We start from the raw sequence: 5,809 nt of genomic DNA, 5'->3' as shown, positions 1-5,809 counted from the left end.
CCCAGTTCCTCAGAGTGTGACCATATTTAGAGACAGCATCTTTAAGGAGGTAATTAAGTTAAAATGAGGCCAGTTAGGGTGAGCCATTGTTCACAGCAGAAGCCATGCTTTCCTTAAGGTTAAACACAGTTCCTTCAAATTTGTCTCTTTAACTTTTGGTTGCCACTCTGTGCTGCGAAACTGCTACATGGTTGCATTTCTTTTTTTTTTTTTTTTTTTTTTTTTTTTTTTTTTTTTTTTTGAGACGGAGTCTCGCTCTGTCACCCAGGCTGGAGTGCAGTGGCCGGATCTCAGCTCACTGCAAGCTCCGCCTCCCGGGTTCACGCCATTCTCCTGCCTCAGCCTCCCGAGCAGCTGGGACTACAGGCGCCCGCCACCTCGCCCGGCTAGTTTTTTTGTATTTTTTAGTAGAGACGGGGTTTCACCGGGTTAGCAAGGATGGTCTCGATCTCCTGACCTCGTGATCCGCCCGTCTCGGCCTCCCAAAGTGCTGGAATTACAGGCTTGAGCCACCGCGCCCAGCCGCATTTCAATATTAAGTATGTAAGCCAGTGAGTAAACCAAACCATGGTATTTTGTGAATCTACTAATGGAGAAGATCATATCAGTACTATTATTTCAGTACAGAAATTCAAAGGTAATGCATACAGAAATAGAGATAATAAAATACAGTCATTTTAAATTACTTTTACACTAAAAACTAATTTAGTCATTGTGCTCCAGACATTAAGTGCATTAATAAGTACATGCTTCAAAGTTTTTCTCCTTTTTCTATTCCTTCCCCATCCCCCACAAAAAAAAAGTGAGAGAAAATTTTCTAGATCTAATCTGGAAAAGACAAGACACCTTTTGTGAATGCTAAGTAGGGAGACTTAGAAAATGAAGAAAGAAAAGACCCTAATGGTCTCAGAAACTGTATAAGAAATAATTCTACAGCTGAAGTATTTGGGCACTTTCTTTTTTTTTTTTCTTTTTTTTTTTGAGACAGAGTCTCAGTCTGTCACCCAGGCTGCAGTGCAGTGGCGCAATCTTGGCTCAATGCAACCTCCGTCTCCCAGAGTCAAGCCATTCTTGTGGCTCAGCCTCCCAAGTAGCTGGGATTAAAGACATGCACCACCACTACTGGCTAATTTTTGTACTGTTAGTAGAGATGAGTTTTCACCATGTTGGTCAGGCTGGTCTTGAATTCCTAACCTCAGGTGATCCACCCACCTCGGCCTCCCAAAGTGCTGGAATTACAGGCGTGAGTCATTGTGCCGGCCGATTCCATAAATTTTGATCAACTATTATTTTCTTAGAATGCATGACCTATTGCCAAATTCACCACTTCATTGTCACATTTTTCTTTTTAATCAATAGGGAGAAGATTGTTACACAGGAATTGAATTTGTTTTACTGAAAATTGGAATTGAATTAGTTCAGATAATATCCTTAACTTTCTTATCTCTCTCCATTCACTTTCAATTATTCAAATTATAATGAGTTCCATTGGAAAAGATGCATACTTTTACCTTCTCTTCGAATTAAAGGTAATCTGAAATAAATTGATTGCTTCTGCTAAATAGACAAATATAATTACTAAGTATTATCAGGTTTCAAATAACACTAATAGAATATGTACACAGGTAAGACTCATTTAGTATTATTTAAAATCTCATTTTTAAAAAATATGATAATGGAGACAAATTTGCTATTAAATAATTTATTTGTAATGCATAAATGCCCTTAGCGGTCAATCCTATTTGGGTTTGAGAAAAACATGACATTTTCAAGTTATCTTAGTTGGTGTAGGTCTAAAGATACGGAAGGGAAGTAAGAACCAAGAGGTTGTGTCTTAGCAACTACTCAGCGGGCAGCTGGAACTGGAGCTCATTGAGAACACACAATGCAGAGGACTGATAGCAGCTCTTCCACTCAACAGCAACATCTGCAAAGATCCATTCAGCAGTAAACTTCTGCAGCTTTCTATGACAAGGATTCCCAACTTGTAAGTGGGTTGATTTCAGTCTCTGCTTGTAACTCTGTATCCTCCAAAACTATTCTCTCCACTTGTCTTCTCTCCAACTCAAGGTCTGTGTTAGCTTTTACTGTCTTGTGACTTCTGAAACCTCAATGTGTCTCTAGTTTCTGCTCACTTAAGTTTCCCTCCAAACTCCCAAGGGAGATCTGCTTTATGGTTAGTCAACATCCAATATTGACCATTCTTGCTGGGCAGAGTTTAGTAACACTTCATGGGCTGATAGCTAGGGTTTTAGCTATCTTTGTCTCAAAGGTTAATCCTTGAACTGAGTCAGCTGACCCAGGAAAGCAGGAGTCACATGATGTAAAGCATAATGGCCCTAGGAGCAGAGAAACACTCAGCTGTCGTTCATAGATGAGGTCTTTGGACATGGAAGGACAATGGGCACGGGTGTACGCACAGAGCGACATGGTCTCCTCTCCAATGTAAGTCTTCTTTAGAGGAATCAATGATACGAACGTTTATTTTTAAAAATTATAAAACAATAATGTTGGTTTCATCCTCCATCCCAAAATTCCAAGTAATTATATTCAAGTACTGTATAACAACATTTTGGTCAACAATGGACCACATATAAAACAGTGGTCCCATAAGATTTATAATAGAGGAGGGGCATGGACCAGAAATCTGAGAGAGGTCAAAGACACCCAGGCCAGGTGCCCTGCCACAGGTACTCCGGTCCTGATATGCAGTAGGAGGGGCACAGTGTTAGAAGCCCCTTCCTCAGTGCTGCCAACCAGACACCCAGCCCATGGCGAACCCTGGCCTTGGGGCTGCTCCTGGCCCTGGGCCTGCCTTTGCTGCGGGCCTGCTGAGGCCCAGCCTTGAGACAAACCTCCACAGCAGGGGCCCCTTCTGTAAATGAGAGCAGCACTATTATGCCCACCAGGTCTAGCTCCAGTGGGGCCCTGTCTCAGGGGCATTACTGCTATCATGTGGACTTCTCCATCCTGACCACCCTGCTCCTGGTTGTGGGGCTGGAACTACCAGTGCAGAAGCTTCGGAAGAAGCACAGATGGAGGCGGAAACCTACCCGCCCAGCAGCAAGGAACAGGTGGGTGCCCATGTACCACAGACCCTCAACTTCAAGTTGCCTCTGGAGGAGTAGCAGCTCATCTGAACACTGGTGTCAGAGGCCTTTGAACCAAAGTGACTCCATCTTGAATAGGGGCTGCGTAAAATTGATAAACGAGTTAAGAAGAAAGTACTTAGGCAGATAATGAGGGTACGGAAGTCTTCGGGAAGGTTGTCCTTTTAATGAAAAGCAGCCCCAAATTACTTTTTCTTTCTAACGAAGCGCAGCCTGTAAAATCGAGCTGCAGACACAGATTGGCAGTTGTGCCAATCATGTTCAATATGGTGGCTCCATCTTCCCTTGTTTTTTTTTTTTTTTTTTTTTTTTTGAGATGGAGTCTCACTCTGTCGTCCAGGCTGGAGTGCAGTGGCGCCATCTTGGCACACCACAACCTCTACCTCCTGGGTTCATGCTATTCTGTCTCAGCCTCTCCTCCCCCACCTGTAGCTGAGATTACAGGTGTGCGCCACAAAGCCCGGCTGATTTTTTTTTGTATTTTTAGTAGAGACGGGGTTTCACTATGTTGGTCAGGCTGGTCTCGAACTCTTGGCCTCAAGTGATCTACATGCCTCAGCCTCCCAAAGTGCTGAGATTACAGGCTTGAGCCACTGCACCTGGCCCATCTTCCCTTCTTCTGTACAGTAAGGAGCAGACAAGATGGCGCTGGTTAACTGGAAAGCCCATTTGCACAATAAGATTAGGATGGGGGCAACCAGCCTTACCACAAGCACTATGAAAACATCATACCTGATCGAACCAATCTGTGAGCCTTATGTAAATCAAACACTGCCTCCTCAAACCTGACTATAAAGTCTGGCCCATCCACTGCTGGCAGGTCTTTCTTCTCAGAAGTTCCCTCTCTCTCAACAGACAGAGCTGTTTTATTTTCTTTTCTTCTGCCTATTAAACCTTTGCTCCTAAACTCCTCATGTGTGTCTGTGTCCTAAATTTTCCTGGCACCAGATAACAAACCCCGGGTATATACCGCAGACAATGTAGCCGCTTCAAAATGAAGCTGAGATCTACTGGGCTGCATTCCCATGAGGTTAGGTATTCTAAGTCACAGGATGAGATAGGAGGTCCACAAAAGATGCAGGTCACAAAGACCTTGCAAAATAAAACAGGTTGCAACTGGGCGCAGCGGCTCACACCTGTAATCCCAGCACTATGGGAGGCTGAGGTGGGCAGATCACCTGAGGTCAGGAGTTTAAGAACAGCCTGGCCAATATGGTGAAACCCGTCTCTAGTGAAAATATAATAATTAGCTGAGCATGGTGGGTGCCTGTAATCCCAGCTACTCAGGAGGCTGAGGCAAGAGAATCACTTGAAACCAGGAGGCGGAGGTTGCAGTGAACCGAGATCACACCACTGCACTCCAGCCTGGGCAACGGAGCGAGACTCTGTCTCAACAATAATAATAATAATAATTAATAATAAAACAGGTTGCAGTAAAGAAGCTGGCCAAAACCCACCAAACCAAGATGGAGATGAAAGTGACCTCTGGTGGTCCTCACGGCTCATGATATGCTAGTTATAATGCATTTATAATGCATTGGCATGCTAAAAGACACTCCCACTAGCATCACTATGGCTTACAAATGCCATGGTAATGTCAGGAAGTTACTCTGTATGGTTTAAAAGGGGGAGAAACCCTCAGTTCCAGGGGAATTGCCCACCCCTTTCCTGGAAAACTCATGAATAATCCACCCCTCATTTAGCATATAATCAAGAAATAACCGTAAAGATAACCACCAGCCCTAGGGGCTGCCCTGCCTATGGCATAGCCATTCTTTATTCCTTTACTTTCTTAATGAACTTGCTTTCACTTTACTCAATGGATTTGCCTTGAATTCTTTTTTGCACGAGATCCAAGAACTCTCTCTTGGGGTCCGGATCAGGACTCCTTTCTGGTAACACTAGGGCCCACTGCAGCCACTGCCACTGCCCAGGACTGCCGGGTGCTGGCTTCCTGTATACAGCAGCTGCTACCACCTCTGACAGCTCAGAAGGACTTGCAGGAGGGGCTGGGGGCACCCGCCTGGCAGGCACTTGGCTGTGCCTGCAGCTGAGGGTGTCAGGGCTAGGGATCCACCTCCTCGCTTGTAGAACCATCTTCCCTCTGTGTGCACTGCAGGCCTGACAACTCCCTCTCCTTTCTTTCAGTTCTCCCATGCAGTTGAGGCCTAGGTCCCTCAGGACTCCAAGAAGAAAAGTGTGGGGCTGTGGGGCTGCCTGCCCATCTAGTTCCCCTCTCCCCCATTTGTCCCACTTCATGGCTGTGTGACCTTGGGGAAAGGTAGAGCCCTCTCTGGGCAATCAGATCCACCCAGTTCTTAAGAAGAGCAGGGAAGAAGGTGTTTCAAAGACTGCTCCTGAGGGCAACGGAGGGTAGGGCTGCTAACTTTTTATACACTTATATAAAATGAATAGTGAAGTATAATAAAGTTTGTTTGTTTTTGAGCTGGTGGAGGCATTAGCCAAGATGGAAGACACAAATGCAGAGGAATTGTAAGGCTGTAAGGATCCTAGAGTATTGGGGGGCTTCCTGGAACTCCCTTCTAGGAGCCAGTTAAAGAGGCTGCCCTTGGAGGGTGAGAGGTGGGTAGGTTGTGTTCCCCTCCAGAGAAAGGGCCTTAGAGAAATTCACCAGGAAAAACCAGCTTCTGACTCTTGTGGCTTTATTGAAGGACAGGAGTCTCCTCCTGACCCTTGAT

This window comes from Macaca nemestrina, chromosome 5 (genome assembly GCF_043159975.1).
Source record: "Macaca nemestrina isolate mMacNem1 chromosome 5, mMacNem.hap1, whole genome shotgun sequence".
Classification (NCBI taxonomy): Eukaryota; Metazoa; Chordata; class Mammalia; order Primates; family Cercopithecidae; genus Macaca; species Macaca nemestrina.
The sequence above is the reverse complement of the archived record's forward strand: the minus strand, read 5'-3'. Positions refer to the sequence as shown.